This window comes from Lissotriton helveticus, chromosome 2_1, assembly GCF_964261635.1.
Source record: "Lissotriton helveticus chromosome 2_1, aLisHel1.1, whole genome shotgun sequence".
NCBI classification, from domain to species: Eukaryota; Metazoa; Chordata; class Amphibia; order Caudata; family Salamandridae; genus Lissotriton; species Lissotriton helveticus.
This window is the reverse complement of record NC_136059.1, coordinates 682,571,471-682,599,385: the sequence shown is the minus strand read 5'-3', so window position 1 is coordinate 682,599,385 and position 27,915 is coordinate 682,571,471. Positions and strand designations below refer to the sequence as shown.

General features: G+C 48.1%; 1 long non-coding RNA gene across 1 annotated transcript in view; it reads right to left on the bottom strand.

Annotated features, from left to right (window-relative positions):
- LOC144819470 (uncharacterized) overlaps window positions 1-27,688 on the bottom strand; it is a 45,982-nt gene extending 18,294 nt beyond the window's left edge. Inside the window, exon 1 of the long non-coding RNA XR_013607388.1 lies at window positions 27,556-27,688. This is a non-coding gene — a long non-coding RNA (uncharacterized LOC144819470). The remainder of the gene's footprint in view (window positions 1-27,555) is intronic.
- Window positions 27,689-27,915: the final 227 nt, after the last annotated feature.

Sequence of the window (27,915 nt, the reverse complement as noted above, 5' to 3'; positions counted from 1 at the left end):
CCTGCCCCTCCTCCTCCGCATGTCACCGCCCACCCGCTACTCCCACCACCGACCGCTACTGGTCGCACATTGCATCCTACCTCATTAATATTAATGAGGTAGGTCGATTTGCGACCCCCCTATGAAGCGCTATAGGAAACTCTTGGAGTTTCATACATTTGTAATAGAGATTACCTAATTGCGATTCACAGATAATTGCAAAGATCTTACAAATGTTGACACATGTGGCCCATTGTCATGCATCTCATTCAATAACTTTCCTTCCTCATATTGTGTTTGTGCCCCCCCCCCCCCGGGGCACTGCTTCTTTTCCATTTTTTTGCATCGTTCCACAGCTCCTCATAATGTAACTACTTTTTCTTTTGCTTCCAGAACTCCCAGGGAGGGCATGAGTTTTCCAGACCGACAGTATGGGAATATGTAAGGTGATATTCCACAACACATAGAAGTTTTCACCCTCTCCTGAAATGCGTATAGAAAGCGATATATAATTATTACAGGTCTTGACTATATAAATTGAGTATGGAAGGAATGGAATGGAGCTGAGATTGTGAGGGAAATGTGATTATAGATTCAATAGGATACTAGATGGTGGCAATACATTAATTGTGCAAATTCCTCGGGTACGAGACCTCGCAGAGAGGAGCAACTTATGCGTTTGGGTGATATGCGTAGTAGACGGTGAATGCAGGGCCGTGTTTTGAAGATTTATACATTATGAAAATGATTGCGTAACCGATAGTTTTATGGAAGTCTGGATATGTCTAATAAGTATATTAGGGTGGAAGTGTAGTGTTTTGACATAGAGGCACATTACGTACGAGACTCTGGGCTTAGAATTACATGGAATTGGAATTATTGTGTATAAGATATGCAGAGATATGTCTACTTTCCCTAAATAACTGGGAGCCATACGGACAAATAGGTACTTTCAAGATGGTGCTGATTTAAACTCAACATAGAAGGGAACTATGACTATGGGTGGTCACATGATTCAGTTCACAGTTCTAAAGAACTTGTCGCTTGATGATTCGACCTCGTACTGGAACATGCTGGCATGAGGGAAGTGCAGATGAGTGAACGATTGAACAAGACGGAAAGAAACTGAATGCATGCCTGAGGTACTTGTATCGAATGGGGTGCAGTGATATTTTGATTGAGGGCAAGTTTGAGCAATAGGTGCTATGTTCCAGGTACCCGTTGAGTGGAATAGGATAAGCAACTTTTTTACGGGAGAGGTCTATATAGCGTGACGAACAAGAGATACTAGGTTGAGAGTAATAGAGATGCTTGTGAATACTTCTCATTAAGAGTGAGACAGTGAAAAGAATGGCAGTAAGCTAGTATGGAGGTACACTTAACTTTGTGAAAGTGATATTTTAAGGGAACTAATAGAGATCTAGACTGTTATTCAGTGATTGGATAGACACGGTGAGCAAATACGGAACTAGACCTCGTGGTCGGATCTTATGTCTGTGTTACATTGTTCAGTCTCGCTCTAATTGAGCGCTTTACTTGTCATAGAATATCTATGGGTGACGCAGTGTATGGTATACCTGTAAGCGAAGGTTGAATTAGACACTCTTTGGCAGAGGTGTGGTGCAGCCGCCGGGGTGCCTGACTCCGGACTATGGGGTTCACGGTTCGATTCCCGGTGCCGGCGGCAGGTTAACCCAGCACCATGTGTAGCTTGCTTAATATTCCCGAGGGCCCCCACCGTCACTGGACACCGCTTCGGAGGTAGCTGGGCGCTTTATAAATACTGGTATTATTATATAGGGTGACGCTGAGATGGGATTGTAATCACATGTGATTTGGCTGTACCTATGTAGTATGCCCAGAGTACCCATATCTCGTTTTATTTCCTGTAGTTGGCTACATGATTTTGGATAAAGAGTAACGATATTGAATACCCCTATAGAGATTTTACCGACGCCGGAGGATCGTGTGGGTCGGAAATATCACTGCACGCTAAGTACGTACTACTGATGGGTACAGACTGTGCACCTAGCTACATTGAGTTTTATACATTGAGTGTCAGGGACTGATACTAATTGAGATATCTGTTTAGTTGTTCTTCCGATTTTACAGTAAGCACTGAGAGAAGCTTATTGAGATTTGTGTATCATTCATCCACTTTTTCTTACACGTGTGGGTGGCTGGGCACTCACGTGTGGATAATCAGGTTATTGGTGAATAGAAAAGCACCCAATGTTTACAGGATGAGTGGTGGATAGTCACACTATAGACCTATCCTCACACATAACACATGAGGTCCTTTGGGAATTGGAGCTGAGTAGAGCTACAACTAGAAATGTTTCAATTGCGTAGCATAAGCTAGTCTTAAAAGTAAAAATAATCTTGCAATATGGATGACGTTCACCCAAATAAATCACTACATGTCATGGTGGAGGGACATGGGTGCAATGTCTTAGAGCATTATAATGTATAATTAGGCAATAATAGTGACTGTGGTCTATCACTCATGTAGCCTTGAAAAAGTCGCATGTACACTATACAGACACGACAAAACACGTGTTGCCATTTCGGCTTTCGACCAGTCACAGTAACTTACATTAAAGAAGGATCAAGAAAAGAATTAAAGACTAAAGAATCGCATTATTTGTTTTGCGTCGAGACCATATATTCTAATTGACTGACTGTACTATTGTTGTGTTATAAATTCTTTGTGTGCTAGGGAATTGTTTTAATATTTACGTTGCAGCTTAGGCCGCAGGAATTGGGAGAGGTGGGTGGTTCTCTCCTCCTTTTAGCACTGTCAAAATACTGGCCTAAAAGAACTAATTAGTGAATATTTTCAGTGGCGCCTTCCCTATGGTCAATACTACCATCCTTTTGTGTATATATTTATTTGCTATCAGATGTAAAGAATAGAGTACTAAAAGTCAATCCCCATTTGAGTTGTTATTTAGGAAAAACCTAGAAGTCTTTTGGCCATGGCTATGGAAACTAGGGTAAGCTAATCTAATGAACCCAAACCAAAGTTAGAGTTAGCAAAAAAGGAAACAAAATCTTATTGTCTGATTAATAAAAATCTACACAATAGAAATACAAACATATATTAAAGAGCATTGCATAACCAATCCTAAATAGTATGTTGTGCATCCAACATTATTACCTGTTAAACATTGCATGTTCCCAAACATAACTAAAAACATTACGTGCCCGACAAAAAAAAGGCATATTAAACATCCAAAGTTGTTGGCTTGTTAAAACATGACCAAGCTAGTTAAAAATTACAAGCAATGAGCCCTCAGTTTCTCTCTTGTTATTGCAATGAACTTAGAAATTCTTGCTAAGTCCATGGGAATCGTGCATGTGTAGATATAGTAGACTGCCTCCTTGCATGATCGAATACCTTGCTGCACAAATATGGGCCTTATCTGGTTCAACAGTTCAAGACAGCAACAGAATAGGTGGATAATTGATTCCATAGTCATAGTGCACAGTCTGCACTGCTGTGCAATTGCTGATTGTGATTTCCAGTGTACTTTAAATTCACTGATTGGCAGAGTCAAGAGACAGGTGTTCAAAATTTCTCTAGTGCCTGCCTTGCCAGAGCTGCTTTGAGATAGCGCTGGCAAGCTGTGTCCTCGTACGAGTTGTAGAGTCCCAGGGCACCTGGGATCTGCCTGATCACTGCAAAGTCTTGCTCTCCGAGAGAATCCTTTCTTGTTTCCTAAGTATGGGGCTCATTATGATGGCGGGTAGGCATCAGTCTGCCCGCCACCATAATGGAGACGGGACCAACCGCCAGACATGCGTGTGGAAAAAGGGCAAGCAGGTCAGATCGATTACCCCTTTTCAAGGTTTGCCCGGCGATAGCCGCCTCTCACCCAACTCAAGGTTACCAAATGAAGAGGCAGGTGCTGGAGACTGGAAGGCAGGAAACAGGAGTTTATTCCGACGGAGCAGAACACGTCAAATCAGACAACAGGGTATCTTCTCGAGGTGCTCTAACCGCATCTCTGAGGCCTGGCCTCTTATACACAAGTTTATGGCTTTATTACATTCATGACATCCGTGGTATTGCTTTGAAGTACGAAAAAGGCATCTTTGGAATCCCCGGTTCAGGCCCGTTCTCACACATATCTACAGTAGGGGTCCCCACCCAAATCTCAGCATGATGGCTATCGCGCAGCTGGACATTCCGCTGGGAACAGGAATGCGGGCGATCGGTCGGATCTAGGGGTGTGAAGGCATTGATTAATCCCCGCTCCTTTGATGTGAGGCGAGGTCCTATCGTAGGGGGCAATAAACTGCATCTGTTGGGCTAGGTGATGGCCTGGGATCAGGCCGGACAATCGGGCAGGGAGGAAGAGGTTATCAAAAGGGCCTGTTCTATGAATGAGATGAAAGAGTGTGGGGGATTCAGCACGGGATGTGGCTCGGAGGCAGGGTCACGCTGGAGGTGCATTTATGGCCCAGGCAGGAGAGACCGGGGGCTGTCGGGGCGCGGGGGATGCTTGCGAGGCCGGGGGTGAGGGGGAGAGACGCGCTGGCTATTGGCAGTGGGCAGAGAGACCATGGTTTTCAAAAAAATGGCTGCTGCTGTAAGTGTGCGTGAGTCTGAAAGGGGACAAGATGGCGCCGATAATGTTGACATCGCAAACCAGATTTTAACAGTCCTCCCTTTTCAACATGTCTAGCCATTTTGTCTAGTCGATATCGATCTTCATTAAATCCTTAACCTCGACGTCGTACAATGCTCTCATGCGTTCCTTGTCAAAGTCCAGAGTCTTTGGGCAGATACAGTTTGCACATAGTGAGCACAAAGGCGGCAGGCATTGAATTCCTAGGCAGAACCCACATAACACAACAATGGGTATCAGTATAATTGTAAACAACCTCCACCCCCAGTTCTTTACAGTACTCCAGAACCATCCGCCAAGCGACCATTCTTCTTGTTCCTGGTGGACTTCTGAGGAAAGTCGATGGCGCCGATAATGTTGACATCGCAAACCAGATTTTAACATGCGGTGCCTGCCACCTGGTGCAGGGAACTGCAGGGGGGTACCATGGGTACCCCCCAGGTGCAAGGGGACCCGCAACAGGCCCCCAAAGCCAATCCCCACCAGCCTTTCCAAGGCCTGTTACCCACCCACATCATAATATGGCGGGGAGAGCCTGGTAGGCACTGCCACCATATTACTGGCCCAGCTCTGCCCGGCCGGCAATCATAACGATTGCCAACCAGTGGGAAAGCGGAGGACGGACTTCACGTCCGCCACGATACCCACCGCCATCATGATATGCCCTGGGTATTTCTTGTTACGCCATCGCAATGAGCCTCTTAGTTCATTAAAAACTGGCACAGTAAGGGCTTGCTGATTTATGTTGTCCGCAATCAGATTTAATGTTGTGACCACACTTTGGACGTATTGAAACCAGGGGCTGCTTGCATCATTAAAGATTGTAAAACGAGCATATTTCATTGACTCCACCCCAGCCCTAGTTACTTGGTGATAATATTTTATGATGTCTTTTTTACATTCCACATCCATGTTTATTAGATTGCATACTAGTCGTATCAAGGTGTGCCTTGTGGTTTTTTGTAACCTGAATATTTTACTCTAAGCTGCTGTATAGCAGTGTTCTAAAATATTTGTGAGTTTTGTGGGATAGGTGAGGTGGCCATGGCTTATTTTGGGAAGGAATTTGGCTCTAATAACTGTGCGTATCCCATCAGTGGCTGAAGACTATAACTTATGACGTAGTTTGGCAATGGCATATGTTGTTTTAGCTGATCTTTCCTCTATATGCTTAAGGAAATGCTTTGCCTGAAGCCAAACTCCAAGATGGTTATATTTATTGGTGGTACTGATCTTCATGGGCCCGATGTTCCATGTTAATTGAAGTTTATATGAAGACTTTGGTTTTTATGACATTGGCCATTAATGAATTTGTAGTATTATAGTCATGAAGAATGCTCAGCGTTTGCTGCATTCCAAATTGTGTTTGATCTAAGATTACCAGGTCATCAGCATACTGAATGATGGGCAATTTTAGTAAATGGAGCCTGGGGGAAAGCAAGTTCCCCATCATCAGTGCTGGTCAAGATCCCTCATGTGCAAGGTGGGGGTGACGATGCAGCCCTCCTTTAGTGCCTTGTTGGTATAGATCTTTTGTGTGATGTGTGATTTTATTAACTTAACCTGGGTCCTGGTGTCTGCATACAGGGTGAGTACCATATGCAATAGCTGTTTTGGAATCCCCATGCAGCAAGTTTGGTCCGTAAGATTTAATGATCAATGCCATCAAACACTGCGCTGAAATCTATAAAGCACGCGCCAACTCGGCGAGGCAGCGCGTGCAAGGTAAATAGTTTTATATATTTATTTACTTACTTTACTCTGTTCCATCATAAGTCTGAGTCCATGGGTGATTTTATGAATAGTGTGGTAGCCTGGGATACGAGAAACCACAGTGGTCCAAGTTTCTTGTAAGCACAGGACTTCAGCTGTGCTTAAGAAAGTAAGGGCTTCTTTTAGTACTAAAACATTGACTAGTCCTTTTGTGTGTGGATTAACACAAGGGTACTTTTCTGCCGCTGGCTCATTGACGAGAATGGCCCATACCTCAAAGTGCTTTCTTTCTTTTAAGATTTTTTTTGCATCACCTATGTTCCTCCATTTTGTCACTGTTGATTCCTCTGGGCTAATCCAAGTGCACATTTTAAATTGCACTGATTTTAATTTTTCCCATGTGAGGAATGCTAATTCGGGGAGGTTTTTCAGCAGGCAAAGGATATTTGATCTATTTAGTGTGTCACACTTCCATCTCAATATTACGATTCCTGCTGTGAGAGGTGGGCGAAACCAAGCCCCTACTGGGGGTGGCATGATTATGTTTTCTAGATGACCTGTTTCATATGTATCCTGATGGATCATGGATGCTCATTTAACTTAGTATGGCAAACGCTATCAGCATTTGCAAAGCTTGCCACCTTCCGATATGGGCGGGTCCCCTGCTGGTCAATGGCCACTTGATGCCCTTGTGTCAGTTCCATTGCTGTTGCATATGTGTTGCTTCCTCCTGGTGATCATTATTGTTTTTTTCATTGTTTTTAGTCTTCAGTTGCATTCTAGTAGTCAGTTGAAAACAGTGAGGTGAGGGGTCCTGTACAGGCTCCATTGCCTTTTCCATGCTTTGAGCAGTGGCACTAGCTTTGCCCAGGCTGATGGATTCCTTTGAGTTTGACTGAAGTGTTATGGTCCTTGCCTGTTACCTTCAGATAAAAAATAGGATAGAGCACTTTTTAATTTTATTTTTTAATGCTTCAGTGGTTAGTGTTGTAGTTACTTGTTAGCTCATGATTGTGCCACACCGTATGGCCCCTGTGCTATGTGTGAACCTTTTGCTTCTTTTAAGCCTTTTCATTGATTTCTGTATTTTTTCTTTTCCCTGGGTGAGGGTTTTTTTGATTGATTTACCACCTCTTGAGAGGTCTTTTTGTGTGATGTTTCTGCAAAAAAAATCTTTGCACTGTCACCTAGATATCTGGTTGTTCAGCATTAGTGTTATTATGTGAATACACCTTGTTTTCCATGGTTAGGGTCATTCCGTTTTGCCCAGCCTCTTCAGTAGCGAGGATTATCTGATACCCTACGGTGCTAGTCGTGAATTAATTACCTAACCGCGTCTTCTGTTGGCATTTTGGAGCCTGGGGCATTGTCCAAGCCTGGTCTTGAGCCTAAGGCCTTTAGGTTATTCACTAAAGTCAATAATAAATCTGGTAAGGTCGATAATTTATCATTTATGGCATTATTATACCCATTGTTTTCTATTGTGCCGTACTGCTTGTGGCTGCGCCAAAAAAGTATCCAATTTGTAGTCTAGCATGGCTAACTTTTTATCAAGAGTTAGAATGCTTTGGGTCAACAGTTGTGTGAGATCCAGTTGACCCTCTAATTTATGCGACTGCAATGTTAGGGCTTGAATCGTTGCTAATAGGGAAGAGTTGATGGTGTTAAGGATTTTCCTGGGGCCACAATACATTTCCTTCTGTGGGCCTGATTGTTCATTGTATTGTGCCAGACTTATCTCCTTTAATCCTCTTTCGGAGGTGGGTAGATCTTTCTCAGCCCAGGCAACTGCATCTGCTCCAAATGATTCATGTCAGAGATGTTAAGAGAGACTGGAGCTTGTCAACTTTAAATTGAAGAACTGGTCGGAGTAGTTGAGCTGCAACCAACTTCTCTCATGGTGGATATTAATTGGGCTACAGCAAGCCAACTTTGACCTTACTGGGCCCTTAGGCTGATGTCTCTTCAGGTTTTGTTGGGGGTTGGTGATTTAATCAGTTTGGTTGGTTTGTATCATCATATGTAGCCCCTTCTTTAGAACATCGGGTCCATACCTATTCATCTTATTAGAGGAGAAGGAGTCCAATTTATGTACTTTATGTTTGGAGTCTTCTAAATGTGTTGAAGAGAGTTTTATGATCGCCATGCCCTCGTTTTCAGTCACTATATCTAAGCTAATTCGTAAGGCCCTTTGGTTGCTTGTATGTATTGACTTACACACCTTCTCCTTTGGTGGTAATTCTTCAAAATCCTGCCTGTGACAAAGTGTGGCAGCACACCTTGAGGATTTTTCCTGCACATGATCTTTAGTGCATACATTTTGAGGGGATGCCCTGACCTTCATGAAGTACTTGTGAATAGTGTTATGGCTCCTTGTAAGGGGGCCTAGTTGGTCCTCTTTGGCACCTGGCATAATTAACCTTATTGCCTCATGGATGAGTTAACATAGTGCAGGTACTGCATCTAAGTCCTCCCTAGAAGTGCCTTCTTGGACTGGGCCTGTTGGAAATGGGGGTTGCCCAAGTCTCAAAGGGGGTAGCATGGCATCAAGCGGGCAGGCCAAACTTCGAGGACATGTGAAGCACTCACGCAGTACCCTCAGTCAACACACCAGGCACACCACAAAAGAGGCAGGACACCAGTTTGAGTTGGAAAATTAAGCAGTTTAGTATCTCCAACCTGCAAGGCAAAAATGCATCAACAGTGTCATCATAACACGGCGCCAACTGGCACCAGAGCCAAGTACTTCAGAGGGGGATTATTTACATGGGATAGAAAGGGTTGAGTCCAAAGTCCATACTGTAAGGGAAAAAGGTTAGAATAAAAATGTCATTAGATCTGGGGCCAATCTGGCGGGGCCAACTCAGACTCTCATCCTACAGGGAAGGCTGTAATTGCAAAATTCTACATTAGCATAGAAATACATCATGCACATTAACACCAAACCACCCCTGTTAGGGAAGAAAACATTAGGGCATCACGGCATAACATGGGCAGGAACACCTGCAATAAATCAGCCTATCTGGCCCATCAATCTGGTACATAACAAGGGCCTGGAATAACATCAGGCCAACCCATTGACCAACCTAGGCGGAACATACATCGCCCAGCATAGATATCAGGTAGGAGCCCTCCTCATAGATCAGGAACACCTGTAAGGGAATAGCTAGGCTCCCTCTACCAACAACCTCGGGGTATGAACATCAGGGTGTACACAGCAGTCAACCCTCCTTACTTCTGGACTCCCTTAGACATTTCCTTCCCCAGGGTTCCTTAATAACTGGGGACCTCAGGGCAACCCGTACAACAGGGACCTATATTTGCACTAAGGGAGAATAAAACTCTCTACCCCAGAATATGCAATAAGGACAACCGGCTTGCTCCTGAGTTGTCTAGAAGGGCAGTTCAATAAATCTGGAGCCCAAGTCGCAGGTGCCCCCTGTCATTTGGGCACCTGATAAGGCAACACAGTCCCCGGGGCGGGCACCGGCAATGTACCCCGTTGCCCTCTCTGTCCCCCACACCGTTAAGCGTAGGCCCCACTCACCAGGCTCAGTAGGTTCTGCGGGGCGTCCTTTGGGGTCTCCTCTGCAGGGGGGGGGGGGCCAGGCACCGACAATGTGCCTCGAGGCCCCCCTTTCCGCGGCGTCACCCGGGGCCCAGGGGTTCCAAAACGGCCTCTGGACGGCCACACTCGCCTCACCCGGGCCTCCTTCTCTCACAGGGGTCTGGGCTTCAACACGGTGTCTGGGCACCCGTGGGGGAAGCCTGCCTGGCTTTCCTCCCACGTCACACGGCTCCTGCAGCTCAATCGGGGCTCCCTCGTTCGCGTGGGAGCCCCACAGGCATTCTGCTCCTTCAGCCGGCTTCGTTAGAGGGGGCGGGGCTGGCACCGACAATGTGCCCCGGCCCCGCCTTTCTCACCAGCCCCTCACTCAGGGCCGCAGACCGGCGGGGTGGCCTCCCGCTCCGGTCGCTCCAATTCGGGGCTCCCCCTTGACCACGGGGGCCCCGCACCAGCACTTCACTTGGGTCCCCCTTCCTCACGGGGACCCAGGGCTCTGCGACGCTCTTCTCGCGCTGGCGGGCCGGCACCGACAGTGTGCCCCGGCCCCGCCTCCTCCACCGGCCCCTCGCGTGGGGCTCAGACCGGCGGGGTAGCCTGCCGCTCCGGTCGCTTCTCTCGGGGCTCCCTCCTTGGCACGGGGCCCCGCAACGGAGCTTCACCCGGGTCCCCCTCCTACCTCACGGGGACCCGGGGCTTCGATTCCCCTTCTCCTGGCCTTCCCGGCCGATAGCCAATCCCTGCGCGGCCTTCAAAGGTCACGGCCGCGCAGGCCAATCAGTGCGCGGCGGGGGCGGGCCAATGACGCGGCCGGGCCCCCGTCATGTGAGGGGGAAACCTGACGGCCTCAGGGCCTAGCGCGGCACTCCCTGCACTTCGGCGGCCCTCTCCTGGCACCGGGGGCCGCCGCGACGCTGTCCACAGCGGTGGGGGTCCCTTGGCGGCGCCACGACGATGGCAACAATAAAGGGGTAGGCTCCCTGTTAATTACGCCTTGAGATAGTGGCAAAAGCGCGCTTCCACAACCGGTGCTATTTACAAGTTACCACAGTCTCCTCAGGAAATAGCGAAAATGGCGCTATTTACAAGCTGCCACAGTCTCCTCATAAAACAGCGCTACTCATAACGCACGGCACCTCCCTCTGGCCACAACCTCAGCATCTTCCTTTGACCACGCTGAGGGGGCAGGAATTTAGCGCTTCACCACACAGCGCTGGACAGGCGGCTTTTCACCACTAGGGGGCCACAACAGTCCCAGGGGCCCAGCGCTTCCACAGGCAGTAACAGTGTTTGGACTCCCAGCGTTTACGCAGCACAGCACCTGGCAGCACACCTCACAGAGGGGGGTGAACAGTCCCACAGTCCTCCTCAGGGGCACACTCCTCACCTCCTGGGCGCTTCTTCACGCAGTGCTGGCGGGGTACCCGGTCCAAACAGCATCAGTGACCTGGGTAGGGGCCCTTCCTTGTCAGGGGCCCATGGGGACAGCAGCGGGGGGGTTTATAGGGGTGCAGGGCCCAGCTCACAGGCCCATGTGGCGGTAGCACCTCACAGCAGGTCCCCTCCCTTCTTTGTCCCAGCGCTGACTGACTCTCTGGTGACACTTCTCCCTATTTATACCCTCCTCCCAGGCAGTGCCAGGACCTTCTAGAATGTTGGCACATCTAGCCTAAACTGGTTCTAGGGGAGGGGATGAGCACCCTGGGTGCCAGGCTTTCCCTCCAAAAGCTAGGGGTAGCTGGGTAATATTATCTAGACCGCTGACCTATGGCAGTCCAGTGGCAAAACCCATGGCCATGGCATCCATTTTAAAAACAATACATTTCAATCAGGTGCAGTTTTAAAATGGGGGATTTTACAAGTGCTCACATTATTTCAGGTAATTACATTTTCAACAAGGTGTCTCACACCACTCATGGCCTATACAGGTTTAATCCCATGGGGGAGACAATCTAGATAAGGGGGTCAAAAGCGAAAAATTTGGGTGGAAAAGGCCAAGTCCAACACGACTCCCCCCCAGCCAAAAGCCAGGGTAGACTGATCAATGCCTTGATGGGCTTCCCTGCTTGGGGCGGAAAAAGGTGGACGCAGGCCTGCAACTACAGGAGCACCCGCAGTCTCTCCTGCACTCTGGAACCCAATGGTTCTCTTTCGCAACCCTCCCTTCACCAACAAAACCACCCCACTGGTGTTCCCTAATGGGATGTTTCTCCTTCCTAGAGTGGGAGGCTCTAGCCTCAGGCTTGTAATTCTCTTGGACCACTCTTCTCTCTCCAAATTGCCACTGGTCCACCCATCTGGGGTCTACACCCTCAGACTGACCAGCCCTTAGGGGCGAGGCTCTCCTCCCCCTACTTCTCCTCCAAGGGTTCCTCCATCTCCTATGCCTGGGGACACCCTCACACAACTCTCTCCCCAACCTGGAGTCGAAACCCACAGGCTGAACTGGTGACAGGGGCGAGTCCTCCCTCTCCCTGCACCCCCTCCCAGAGTTCCTCACCCTCCTACCCGGAGAAGTACCCCTGGGAGTCACTTCCGGGAGGACTCTGGTTACAGAGGTCCCTCCCACCAGGGCAGGCAACCCCTGTCCCTGGCAACCCAACCCAGGATCTGCGCCCTGTGGCTGAGCTGGTGACAGAGAAGAGACCTTCCTCCCTCTGCACCCCCTCCCAGAGTTCCGCACCCTCCCACTGGGAGTAGTACCCCTGGGAGTCAAATTGGTAGGGACCTGAATTACAGGTACCCCACCCTCTAGGTCAGGCAACCCCTTAACCTGGAACCCCAGTCCAGGATCTAAACCCTGTGACTGGTCAGACCCCCGAACCACTGGAGCTCCGATTATTGATGCTCCAGGTCCTCCTGACATGAGGGGATCCCTTCCTCTGGATGACACATCGGGACAGCCTAGTCTCCCAACCGGAGGTTCTCTTAAAGAACACTCCAGGCCCGGTGACCACAGCTGGGGCACCTTGGGACACCCCCCCGTCTCACTCCCTTCAGGATCACTCCCCTCAGCCTTCCCAGACGCTCTGGCACTTACCCAGAGGTCTGCCTCCCGTGCAAGTTCCCTGGGGTCTGAGAACCCGCACCGCAACAGATGGTGACGCAGTCTTGGGAAACAACTCCTCAGCATGTGCTCCCGGATAACGGCATGGCACAGCCCTTCCCAATCCTCCACTGCTCTCCTCACCACCCAATCCTCCAGTACAGTCCAACACTCCTCCTCGAATTCTCCCCAGGACTGATGGAACAGCTTTCCCCTGCCCCTAAATACTAACCCGTCCTCCTCTTCCGGGGAATCAGGCACAGTCTCTTGGGTTTCGGGAGTGGGACTCCTTGCACTGGACCTACACTCGCTGCACCACTGGATCCCACCCTCTTCGGTGAATCCAGACTCCTAAAACCACTCTCAGGGGACAACCTACCCACCTGAGCTGATCTCTCTCTGGCGAAGGCCCTCTCCGCCTCCGCCATCCTCTCCTGGGCTAGGACTTTTTCAGTCTCTAGTCGCTGCTCTTCTACCCTCAGCTGCGCTAAGCCCTCGGCATGCCTGAGCTTTGCCAGCGCCAGCTGATACTCCCTTACTTCTCTCCTATCTACCCATTCTTCTGGGGACAGGGAAAGGGATGGGGCAGTGCCCCCGGGACTGGACCCAGTGCGAGACTCCCTATCTTTGGTGTCCTCCACAGCTACTGGCGTCTCTGCCCTGCTAGACTCTTCCTCCTCCTCATCGGAGCAATTACCTCCCAGGGTTCTGGATGGGGAGCCCTCTCTCTGGTCTCTAACCCACTGACCCTTCAAAACTTCAGGGGGGTAGTCAGACAAGTCCCCATCAATCTCTAAGGGCTCTCCCCTCTTGAGGGCCTCATAGAGAAACAAATTCCTCCTAATGTTCCCTACTGGGGGTATCCCTCTCTCCAGGAGGAAGTCTATCACCTCCTGTTCGGTGTACTCCATCAGTTCCACTTCCTGGTAAATCAACCCCATCGTGGCGAGATACACCCGGGACACATCCACAGTGGAACAAGGGGACACAATTATCAAACACTTTTAGGAGGAAGCAATTTAGCAAACACTCTTCCAAACAATAATCCCCACCACAAGGCTCTACTTGTGGTGTAACCTGTGGCCGCTGTGGTACTGCGCAAACACAAGTCCTATCCCACCGCTCTGCCACCAAATGTTGGAAATGGGGGTTGCCCAAGTCTCAAAGGGGGTAGCATGGCATCAAGCGGGCAGGCCAAACTTCGAGGACATGTGAAGCACTCACGCAGTACCCTCAGTCAACACACCAGGCACACCACAAACGAGGCAGGACACCAGTTTGAGTTGGAAAATTAAGCAGTTTAGTATCTCCAACCTGCAAGGCAAAAATGCATCAACAGTGTCATCATAACACGGCGCCAACTGGCACCAGAGCCAAGTACTTCAGAGGGGGATTATTTACATGGGATAGAAAGGGTTGAGTCCAAAGTCCATACTGTAAGGGAAAAAGGTTAGAATAAAAATGTCATTAGATCTGGGGCCAATCTGGCAGGGCCAACTCAGACTCTCATCCTACAGGGAAGGCTGTAATTGCAAAATTCTACATTAGCATAGAAATACATCATGCACATTAACACCAAACCACCCCTGTTAGGGAAGAAAACATTAGGGCATCACGGCATGACATGGGCAGGAACACCTGCAATAAATCAGCCTATCTGGCCCATCAATCTGGTACATAACAAGGGCCTGGAATAACATCAGGCCAACCCATTGACCAACCTAGGCGGAACATACATCGCCCAGCATAGATATCAGGTAGGAGCCCTCCTCATAGATCAGGAACACCTGTAAGGGAATAGCTAGGCTCCCTCTACCAACAACCTCGGGGTATGAACATCAGGGTGTACACAGCAGTCAACCCTCCTTACTTCTGGACTCCCATAGACATTTCCTTCCCCAGGGTTCCTTAATAACTGGGGACCTCAGGGCAACCCGTACAACAGGGACCTATATTTGCACTAAGGGAGAATAAAACTCTCTACCCCAGAATATGCAATAAGGACAACCGGCTTGCTCCTGAGTTGTCTAGAAGGGCAGTTCAATAAATCTGGAGCCCAAGTCGCAGGTGCCCCCTGTCATTTGGGCACCTGATAAGGCAACACAGTCCCCGGGGCGGGCACCGGCAATGTACCCCGTTGCCCTCTCTGTCCCCCACACCGTTAAGCGTAGGCCCCACTCACCGGGCTCGGTAGGTTCTGCGGGGCATCCTTTGGGGTCTCCTCTGCAGGGGGGGGGGCCAGGCACCGACAATGTGCCTCGAGGCCCCCCTTTCCGCGGCGTCACCCGGGGCCCAGGGGTTCCAAAACGGCCTCTGGACGGCCACACTCGCCTCACCCGGGCCTCCTTCTCTCACAGGGGTCTGGGCTTCAACACGGTGTCTGGGCACCCGTGGGGGAAGCCTGCCTGGCTTTCCTCCCATGTCACACGGCTCCTGCAGCGCAATCGGGGCTCCCTCGTTCGCGTGGGAGCCCCACAGGCATTCTGCTCCTTCAGCCGGCTTCGTTAGAGGGGGCGGGGCTGGCACCGACAATGTGCCCCGGCCCCGCCTTTCTCACCAGCCCCTCACTCAGGGCCGCAGACCGGCGGGGTGGCCTCCCGCTCCGGTCGCTCCAATTCGGGGCTCCCCCTTGACCACGGGGGCCCCGCACCAGCACTTCACTTGGGTCCCCATTCCTCACGGGGACCCAGGGCTCTGCGAAGCTCTTCTCGCGCTGGCGGGCCGGCACCGACAGTGTGCCCCGGCCCCGCCTCCTCCACCGGCCCCTCGCGTGGGGCTCAGACCGGCTGGGTAGCCTCCCGCTCCGGTCGCTTCTCTCGGGGCTCCCTCCTTGGCACGGGGGCCCCGCAACGGAGCTTCACCCGGGTCCCCCTCCTACCTCACGGGGACCCGGGGCTTCGATTCCCCTTCTCCTGGCCTTCCCGGCCGATAGCCAATCCCTGCGCGGCCTTCAAAGGTCACGGCCGCGCAGGCCAATCAGTGCGCGGCGGGGGCGGGCCAATGACGCGGCCGGGCCCCCGTCATGTGAGGGGGAAACCTGACGGCCTCAGGGCCTAGCGCGGCACTCCCTGCACTTCGGCGGCCCTCTCCTGGCACCTGGGTCCGCCGCGACGCTGTCCACAGCGGTGGGGGTCCCTTGGCGGCGCCACGACGATGGCAACAATAAAGGGGTAGGCTCCCTGTTAATTACGCCTTGAGATAGTGGCAAAAGTGCGCTTCCACAACCGGTGCTATTTACAAGTTACCACAGTCTCCTCAGGAAATAGCGAAAATGGCGCTATTTACAAGCTGCCACAGTCTCCTCATAAAACAGCGCTACTCATAACGCACGGCACCTCCCTCTGGCCACAACCTCAGCATCTTCCTTTGACCACGCTGAGGGGGCAGGAATTTAGCGCTTCACCACACAGCGCTGGACAGGCGGCTTTTCACCACTAGGGGGCCACAACAGTCCCAGGGGCCCAGCGCTTCCACAGGCAGTAACAGTCTTTGGACTCCCAGCGTTTACGCAGCACAGCACCAGGCAGCACACCTCACAGAGGGGGGTGAACAGTCCCACAGTCCTCCTCAGGGGCACACTCCTCACCTCCTGGGCGCTTCTTCACGCAGTGCTGGCGGGGTACCCGGTCCAAACAGCATCAGTGACCTGGGTAGGGGCCCTTCCTTGTCAGGGGCCCATGGAGACAGCAGCGGGGGGGTTTATAGGGGTGCAGGGCCCAGCTCACAGGCCCATGTGGCGGTAGCACCTCACAGCAGGTCCCCTCCCTTCTTTGTCCCAGCGCTGACTGACTCTCTGGTGACACTTCTCCCTATTTATACCCTCCTCCCAGGCAGTGCCAGGACCTTCTAGAATGTTGGCACATCTAGCCTCCAGTGGCAAAACCCATGGCCATGGCATCCATTTTAAAAACAATACATTTCAATCAGGTGCAGTTTTAAAATGGGGGATTTTACAAGTGCTCACATTATTTCAGGTAATTACATTTTCAACAAGGTGTCTCACACCACTCATGGCCTATACAGGTTTAATCCCATGGGGGAGACAATCTAGATAAGGGGGTCAAAAGCGAAAAATTTGGGTGGAAAAGGCCAAGTCCAACAGGGCCCCATGTAGCAGGGTGGGATAATTGCACCCACTCCCTTACTCTTCTCCCCATAACTCTGCACTTGGCCAGCTTTCTTTTCACCTTGAAGTTAAATTTGCGGATTTTGAAAACTTTGTGGAAGAGATTCCCTCACACGGTGATCTGTGGTGTCCGGGTTAATCTTTGACACTCCTAGAGCAGTCGTGCCGACCTTACTGCTACCGTGGCAGCTGTTGGTGATGCCATTGACTTTAGATGAGTGTTCAAGGGCTTCACCTCTACCATCTGTGTGGACTTTCTTTTTGGGAATTGTTGAGTTTGAGCTGTATGACACAAGCCTCAATGAGCTAAAGGCATGTGAGAATCTTAGTAGCTTGTGGCACTCAGTAACTCAGTAATTCGATTGTGGCCCCTGTGACGTTCCTCAAGGTCTTTTCTGGGGTCCTAGAAATACTGTGCTGAATCCGCCTACAGTCCCTTACTTCTGTCTTTTGCCCTGACAAATGTCTTTTGAGCCTCCTCCAGAAGACAAGGATCACAGCCCGCTGGATACGTGGAACATAAATGGGAGCAGGGGTGAAGCCAGGCTATGGCAGGTGGCAGGTGGAATAATGAGGCCAGGCGCTGTCTCAACAATAACACCATAGCAACATTAATAACAGTGGCGGCAAACGTTAATGGTGACTTGAGGTGGTGATGGCAGCAGGGAGAGAGCGGAGAGCAGCAATTTAGAGTATGTGGCACTCAATCTATGATTATTACATTATACCATCGAGCTTTGAAGGAAATATTACAAGAACATTTCCAATTAACCAGTATTTGATGAAAAGCAAAAGCCATAAATAGGACCAGCAACTTATTATTATGAATAAGTGAGTTCTTGTCATCTAACAAACTACCCAGAAAAAGTAGCGAAAGGAAGAAAGGACAACTGATTCGAAAATGTATTTTGAGTTGAAAACAAACCTTATGCTAAAATAATAGTCTATATGGACAAATGAATAACATATGTATAAGATCACCTTAGGGATGCTCACAGGACCAACATTTACCATTAGTATCTGTAGAGAATGTAGCTGTTTGAGATGTAGTAGCCATTTTGAACACCTTGAGTGTTTTATACCATATCTTGATATATTGTTCCAAAGTGAGGTAGACCAGATACATCTCAGATCTGATTCCCTTATAAGTTCCACTTTGGATTTAGGTGTAGATGGATTAATAGAGTGAAAGTGTTTATATATAAGGGAAGCTTTAGGCCTGGAAGCCTAAAAAATATAGATATCTGACATGGGTGTAGAAGGAGTCAGAACATTTGTAGTGAGTGAAGAACATCCAAAATAATGTTCATCAGAAGAGAAAACCCTGGTAGATAGGATCAGGGAAGGTTATAGGAACCCTGAGAATGAGGGAACGACATTGGAGCATCATCATAAAATAACACCACAACTTTTACAATACCTCTTTGTCTCCAGGATTTCCAAAATATTGGTTGTAATGAGATTGTTATACCAGAGATGGGGTGCAAGAAGTTGTCATGCTTTTTGCATTTGTTTGACAAAAAAAACTCAATAAATGACAGGTATGTTTAAACAATGGTGAAGATGTAACATATGTTTTTGAGGAAAAGAGAATTACTTCCCCAGGAGAGAAGGGAGCCAATAAGATTTGTTCAATATCAAGCCATAAGGGTGCAAATTGGCAAGCATTTTCGGACAACTGCAGTGGTTCTTCTTTTAAACAGAAGGCTTTGTGATAAAGACGAAAATCTGGAAAGTTTGTCCTTCCCTCCAGTTTAGCATTCTTGAGCTGTGATAAGGATATTTGGATGTTTCCTTACTCCACAGAAATTTATAAAGGATGGAATCAAGTTCTGTTTCTTAAAAGAGCAAGGGATATTTACTGGGTTCATGAATATAATAGGAGTGATCATCATCTAAATTGAATCGAGGTGACCCCACCAAGAGAGAAAAAGGTGATTCCAAAATGAAAGGTGATATTCAACTTTATTCAAGCCTTCTTTAAGATGTACTGCTACTGATTCTTTGATTGAGTTAGTAAACCAGATGCCCAAATATTTAATCTTAGATGAGTTCCACTGAAACACAGTAGATTCAAATGAGTGCTTCAGGCAAAATTTGGTAAAAGGTAGAATTTCTGTTTTATTAGTATTAATCTTATAACCCTGAACAAAAGAGAAATCTGAGATTTCTTTAAGTAAAGCTAGTACGGAACTGTCCAGTTCAGAAATAAAAAATAGAATTTTAATCAGCATAACATTTTTGTTGAAGATCCCCATAATGAATACCTGATATTAAGGGGTTGGCTCAAATTCGGGAAAGGAAGTGCTCAAGAGCCAATCAAATAAAAGTGGGGCTAAAGGACATCACTGGCAAATACCACGTTGAAGTTGAAAATAATTGGATACCTTCTCATAAACAGAGACAGAAGCTCTTGGAGATAGGTATAATATATAAGAAAAATAATATTAGAACTGAAGCCATGCCATTTCAAAAAATAAAGCAAGAAGGACCAATCAAGGCTATCAAATGCTTTTTCTGCATCAACAGTGAAGGCCGCCAGAAAGTTGTGAAGGGAAGAAGATTTTACAAGACATTTTAGAAAATCTAGTATTATCCAAAGCTAGTCGGCCCTTGATAAAACCTCAGTGTCCACCAACCTCGACAGCTCGTCACAACACCCACCCACTCTGCCAGCCACACGCTTGACCCCATAATCTCCGCAAGCGGCCACGTCTCCTTCAACCACACCACCGATCTCCACTGGACCGACCATCGCTGCATCCACTTCACCTTCTGGAAACCCACCATGCACCACCGCACCCAACAGATCTCCCGCCGTTGCTGGAGCAAAGTCACCGAAGACCAGCTAACCACCACCCTCGCCCGGAGCCCACCCGCTACCCCACTGACCCCGACACCACCGCCCGCAACCTCAGACAATGGATAGACGACTGAGCCAACACCCTAGCCCCGATCAAGAAACCCTCCAACAGACACACCAACAAGAAAGCCAGCTGGTTCACTGAAGACCTCCAGGCCTCTAAGCAAACCTGCTGAAAGCTAGAGAAGAAATGGTTCAGTGATCAGACACCGGACAGCCACGCAGCCTACAAGAATGCCACCCGCAGACACCATCACCTCAACAGATCCGCCAAACGGGCCTCCTTCAAAGACTGCCTAGACAACAACGCACACAACAGCAAAGAGCTCGTCAACATTGTGAAGGAACTCTCCAACCCCAGCTCCAACACCAACGACAAACCACCTTCGCAAGACATGTTCGGATCCCTTGCCACCTTCTCCCATCGCAAGATCGCAGACATCCACGACAGCTTCAACGTACCGACCGCCCGACAACCATTGAGACCTCCGTCCCCACATCCACCATCCGCACCAATCCCCTGCTCTCCTGGACCAACATAATCGACGACGACAGCATCAAAATCATGAACACCATCCACTCTGGATCTCCATCAGACCCATGCCCACACCACTTCTTCAACAAAGCCAGCACCAACATCGCACCCCGTCTCCGGAAAGCCATCAACATCTCCTTCGAGACAGCAACCTTCCCAGAGAGCAGGAAGCACGCCGAGATCAACACCTTACTCAAAAAACCCAAGGCCGACCCCAAGGACCTCAAGAACTTCCGGCCCATCTCCCTGCTCCCGTTCCCGGCAAAGGTCATCGAGAAGACCGTCAACAGACAACTATCCCGCTACCTCGAGGAGAACAGCATCCTGGACCTGTCCCAGTCCAGGTTCCGCAGCAACCACAGCACCGATGTTGCCCTCATCGCAGCCACCGATTACATCATAGCACTGCTAGACAAAGGAGAAACCGCGGCCCTCAACCTCCTGGACCTGTCAGCTGCCTTTGACACTGTCTGCCACCGCACCCTACGCACATGCCTCCACGATGCTGATATCCAAGACAATGCTCTGGACTGGACCACCTCCTTCCTCTCCGGCAGAACCCAGAGCGTCCGCCTCCCACCTTTCTGCTCTGAAGCCACCGAGATCATCTGCGGTGTACCCCAGGGCTCATCCCTCAGCCCAACATTGTTCAACATCTACATGGCACCGCTCGCCCACGTCGCCCGACTGCACAACCTCAACATCATCTCCTTTGCCGACGACACCCAGCTGATCCTCTCCCTCACCAAGGACCCCCTCACCACCAAAAAAAACCTACATGAAGGATTGAAAGCTGTTGCAGAGTGGATGAAGAACAGCTGACTGAAGACGGAAGTTCTCATCCTTGGCCCCACCCCCTCAGCCTGGGACGACTCCTGGTTGCCGACCACACTGGGAACAGCTCCAACACCCACCGACCATGCACGCAACCTAGCGTTCATCCTCGACTCTACCCTCTCCATGACAAAACAGGTCAACGCCGTCTCGTCCTCCTGCTTCAACACCCTCTGCATGCTCCACAAGATCTACAGGTGGTTCCCCACAGATACAAGAATAAAGGTCACTCAGGCCCTCGTCAGCAGCAGGTTGAACTACGGAAACGTCCTCTAGGCAGGAGCCTCAGCCAACGACACCAACGCGTTCAAAACGCCCCTGCACGCCTGATCCTCGACATCCCTTGCCGCAGCCGCATCAAACCCACCTGAGAGACCTGCACTGGCTCCACGTCAACAAAAGGATCACCTCCAAGCTCCTTACCCACGCATACAAAGCACTCCATAACACAGGACCAGCATATCTCAACAGATGACTCAGCTTCTACATCCCCAACCGCCAGCTCCGCTCCGCCAACCTTGCCCTCGCCACAGTCCCCCACATCCGAAGAGCAACCTCCAGCGGCAGATCGTTCTCCCACCTCGCCGCCAAGACCTGGAACACCCTCCCCATCCCTCCACGGCTGTCTCAGGATCTCCTAACCTTCAGAAGACTCGTCAAGACCTGGCTATTCGAGCAGTAGCAGCATCCCCCTCCCCTCCTCCAGCGCCTTGAGACCCTCACGGGTAATTAGTGTGCTTTACAAATGTTCTGATTGATTGATTGATTGAGTGTTCTTTACCGATTACTTGGGTAGGAGTGGATTCAGGCTTTATCATTCATGATAGAGATAGGTCTGTAATTTTTACGAGACAGATATTTTCCTTATAAATTAGACAAATTGTAGTTTAATGAAAAGTAAACCCAGAAGCAGCAGAGGAGGTAAACAAATCTAAAAAGTTATAGTAATTTTGGAACCACAATTTTACAAAACGAAGGGAAAGGTCTACTGTAAAACCATCAGGGCCTGGAATTTTACTCTTCCTAAGGGAGTTAAGTACTTGGAATATTTCTGATAAAGATACATCCTTCTCAAGGAGAAAATAATTAAGATCTTTGTGATCAGATCTGTGGTTAGATCGTAAATAGGAGTTAATATTGTAACATTTCGTAACAGTTTTGAGGGTATCAAAAATTGGATCAAAATTCACAAGAATGTAATTAACTTTAAATATGTGATGATTAGGGGTGTATCTATAGATTCAATATTGTTATGCTGCTTTCTGACTTTTAAATAGTTAGCCAAAAGATTTTCCTGCTTTATTGCGTCCACCTTAAAAATGAACACTACGAGGAGGTAAAATAGAGAAGCCATTGTCTTTAGATATTTTATTACAATGCATTTTGGTTTGAATTAATTCCTTTAAATCAGTCCCAGATTTAGATTAATAATATTGATACTCCAAATGTTTTATAGTGAAAAAGAAAGACTTATGCTGTTTATCGGACTATTTCTTCTTTTTATATATATAATCAATAATTAAACCATGAGCGGAAGCCTTACACATGCCCCATAATATTTGCTGAGAAATGTCAGGATCCTTGTGAATTTCCAAAAATTCCTCATCAAAATGCAAAGAAGAGAATTTTTTTATCTTCATCTGTGTGAAGTGGGATGTTCTGGAATTAAGTCCAAATCAATAATCACTGGGTCATGATCCAAAAACATAACGGGCCAATGGAGGATTGGAGAATGTTCTGAGATAATTGTTTACTAGCGAATAGGTGATCAGGTCTAGTAAGAGAACCATGAGGTGAAGAACAAAAAGAGTATTCTTGTACTAAGGGATTACAAATTCTCGAGCAGCCAATGAGAGCTCTCTGTGCAATATTAGAGTGAAATTACTTAAGCATTGTGTGTGGAATCAGTGTCACAAAAACGGTCCATAATCTGGTTACTGTTACCCCCAAAACAAAAAAAACATCATCATATGGTAAGCATATATATTTTTTAATTGTAATCTGCTTGGGTAGGTCCATAATCATTAAAGACTGGTAGGGAAATAATATTAACAATAAATACCTGTCAGCGTTTTGGCATTCGTTGCTTTCCATTTTGGCATTTGTTGCTTTTCATTAGAATTACAGCCCACTGACCGCACAATGGTATGATGTTAGCAAACCAGCAACAAAGTCACCACATGCATGACAGAGGTAGCCACCTGGATGAAATCTAATTGCCTCCAGGGCCGGACTGGCTACCGGGAGTTATGGAATGCTGCTGACCTGCTGACCTGCTGACCTGAGGGCTTATTTCGTTGATGGGGACCTGCATGTACCGAACGAAATTTGTTTTGCTCTAATTATTTCGAAGTACACGCAGGTCTCCATGAACAAAATCAGCCCCCACTGCAGTGAACTCTGACCCCAGCTCGGCAGAATTCTAAAACGCCCGGTAGTCAGTCCGGCCCTGATTGCCTCAAATTGAACTCGGACAAGACCGAGGTGGTAGTCATCAGGAAGAATGCCTCAACATGGGATTCCGCTTGGTGGCTCACAGAGCTCGGACTCACCCCCATACTCAGCTGGGAAGCGCAAAATCTCAGAATCATCTTAAACAACAGACTGAAGCTACCAGACAACACCAGGAAAATAACCACCCAAGACCTAATCACCGGCATACTAGACTATGGAAACACCCTGTACATCATGGATTACCAACCAGCTCACAAGAAGAATGCAGACTATCCAAAATGCAGCAGCCAGAGTGGTCCTCAACATCACTCACCGAGCCTATGTCACACCACACCTTAGGGGAGCCCATTGGCTCCTGATACACAAGCGTGCATACTTTAATCTCTTCACCCACACATTCAAAACTCTCCACAATACTGGCCCTGTCTACCTGACCAGCCATCTTCACTTCCACCAACCTTCCAGACACCTCCACTCTGCAATCTCTTACCAGCACACAACCGAAGCATATACAAAAGCAGGGCAGGGGGCGTGCCTTTTCGTACCTGGCCTCTAAAGCCTGGAACGAGCTCCCACAACACACCGGAGCTTCCTCCTCTCTTCTTGACATTCGCAAGATGCTGAAAGATGCAGATGCAGAGCAACTGAATTCCTTTATGGGTGATTAGCGCGCTATAAAACACTAATAACATAACAAAACATGATAGTGAAAATGTTTCCAGGACTAATGCTGTGCCTGTATTATATACGCTAGCAGGTTGATCATCATTTTCAGAACTATTTCATCTGGAAAAAGCTACTTGTAGAAAAAGCTATACAGCCAGCAATTCCGATGAACTGCTGTTAAAATAGAATTTCGGTATACACCTCTGGAGGATTGGCTTTGCATAAAATCAAGATATAATCGGCTCCTGGGGGAAACGACGCCAGCAGGTATATGGTGTGGATGTGGGAATATCCCTTGAGAGATGGTCCTTGTTTTACTGTAATTGTTCTTGCTCATGTAAGTGTGCGCCTTTTGTGGTGTCCATAAACATATGATCTTTTTAGGATATGGTCAGCATACACACATTAATGGAAACGACCTTCAACGAAAAGGTTTCTGCACCAGGTAAAACAAACCCATGCTATTCATACGCTATTTGCGGTGACCTATTTGTACACAATGCTTTCACGGACAGAAGATAACTCTCAGAGAAGAGACAGGAAGGACCCTATGGTGCTGCGCCAGGGACTTGCACCTCCCATAGGCATTATTTGCAGAGGCATGCATGCGCTTTAGTTGAATCTGTGTGCTACGGTGGGAAATATCTGCTTCTAAACTCATTAAGTGAGAAACCTGCTACCTTAACAAACAGCCCAACAGCCAAATGACAGAGCAATAAAGGCAAAAGCAGAAACCTATCTAATTTACAGATTTTCCTATATTTTGACGAAGAGTTCAGCACATCAATCTAAACTAGATAATAGCATTTACATGTTATTAGTTATTTCAAAAGTAATTATACTAACATCAGTAAAAGTAATAATAATAGTAAGGGTAGATGTAATGATTGCAGTAGCAGTAATAATAGCAGCAGTGAGAACAATAATAACAACAATAACGATTATACTGATAATGATGATAATACTAATACAACTACTAATAATAATAATACTAATGATACTACAACTGCTACTACTACTACTATTACTACTACTACTACTACTAATAATAATAATAATAATAATAATAATAATACCAATAATAATAATACTTTGTTCTGGCATTGCAAAATTATGATGATAATAATAAGTATGAGAATAACAAAATGCGGCTAGCATAATCTGTACCTACGTCATTGGCTTAGAGCCAAAAGATTAGCTGACAGTCTAACAGAAAGACACCCGCTTTTTGCACATTTTCTGGGTGTGAATATTGCGTGAAGCTAATTCTCTGCTCAGCGAGTCATTCATTAAAGCTAGGCTTTCTTTGCATGTGATCTTTCCTTAGTCCCCACTCTGAATACAGCCCACTTTGTGCTTGGTGTAATTAAGACCCCCGCCCCCGGCACCCTGTGAATGGTGACATGCAGCACAAGTGCTCTAATGGGAGGTAGGGATGGCGAAGAAAAACATAGCTTGCCTCCGAAGTGCTAAAACTGCAATAAACCCATCACCACCGCCACAGCCGACCATGAAAAGATAAAAAAAAACACAGAGGCAGCCAAGAATGTAGTAACCACCCATTCACTTTTAAATGCTCTCCACACTTCAATGAACAGACCTAATTACTTTTTCTGCATTCCCAAATCCACTTTGCCGCCCTGCAATCAGAAACGCGGCGTTAAAATATTTTGGACTCCGAGGATCAAGCCCAATTATGAGGCTAAGCCGCACTTTTGGGGCCTCTTTCTTCGCCCCTTCTCTTCTGCGGGCTACTTGAAAGCACGCTCCCGTGGAAGGGGGGCTGCCGGGTCCCAGCCGGGGGTGCAGCGGGGAGAGAGGCCACGACAATGCGCAACTCAGTGCAATTGAGTACACTTCAATGGGGCTGCGAGCTGTAATGCAAGCCCAGGGTTAGGCTTCAGAAATGTGGCAGAATGCAATATTCCGAACAAAAAAAGATGTGTTTGGGGTCGCGTAAGGCCCCATAAGGCTGTTGTTGGTCTTTAAGCAGCACACTGAGGTATTTAGCACCAAACGTTTCTAAACATTCCAGCTGAGAAGGAGGCCGCGGATTTTGCAGCTGAAAGGTTTGGGGGGTTGGGAACGGTCCCACCCCCTTTGACAGAAAGGTCAGCAAACAGTAGGAAAGGTCAAGTCACAACAAAGACGAAGGCGCCTATTATGGAGTCTCGCGAGAACTAATGGCACTATCAGACGGCTAATCATATACATTAAATTGTGTAATTGTTCTAATAATATCATAGTTATGCGAACACCCACGAGAGGGCAGTTTTTCAACTTGGGCTGCGAGTGATGGGAATAAAACCCCATACGTGGTAGAATCTTGCAGATATGTAAATATTTGACATTTAAATCAACCGTGCAATTTCCACGCATTGCGGCCCCTTGGAATTCCTCCCACCATTTCCAAAGCTAGCTTGGTACAACTTTAGATTCACCTCCCGAAGCGCTGCCTTTCATGTTTATTCTTCTCGGTTCATGTGCGGAAGGAATTATGCATGTGTATTCGTTTGTATTTGCGTTTTTATTCAGTTCTTACACTGAAAACTCACTTTTGTTCCAGTGCGGACACACAACATGCATAAAACAAGTATGTGAGAGTGAAGCCGCGAGAACAGTCGAAGCAAGGGAGTTAGTTGGCGATCCTGATTTAAATGCACCCCAGCAGAGAAACAAGAACTAAGCTTAAACCGAAAAGACTTAACTCCGAGGAAACAATTAGCATTTTTCCACAATGGAATACAAAAATGACAAATACTGTTGGGCGCTGCATCTGCATGAAACACACTGATCGTTACTGAGGTATGCGAATAAATGTGGTCAGTGCTTTAAATGAAAAACAAGAAGTGCAGGTACTCATCCCCACTGAGTTCTGGACTAGAGGTGGAGCAAGGGGAAGGTCTAAGGGCGGTGTGAGGAAGCAAGCATTTAAATAATCTTCTTTCTTAGTTTTGCTAATAGTTTTATGACCAGCTTCATTATCTCTGTCCTGAATCCTTACACATTTCCCCCTAGTCACTCCTCTACCTCTCAGGTCTATATTTTTCTTTTCCCTTTTGACATTTTACACCTCTTCATATTTCTTTCTACTCTTTTCCTCCACCTCTTCATTTTCGATCATCAATCTTATCACTTACCTCTTTCCCTTTCTCTGAGAAAGGCGGGGCGTCATCGGCCCACCACAAGTATGGCGGGCGCACCGCCCCCCCCCTCTATAGTTGTGGCAAACCTGTCGCGCTACAATGACGTGTCAGGCGCGCTTTGAAGCCGATTGGACCCCGGGCCTCCCAGTGACCCGGAAGTGATAGAATCACTTCTGGGTCACCAGGGAGCAAAGGCCAGGCCAGTTAGAACCGGCCTGGCAGGTAAGAGGTTAAAAGGCCGGGGAGCGCAAGAGTCTGCCTCTTTGACTCCGCGCTCCACGTCCTGCCCCTCAAGCCTCTAGAGAGGCTGTAATTGTTTTTCTTTTTGTCTCCTTTTGATTTTAGGTAGGCTCA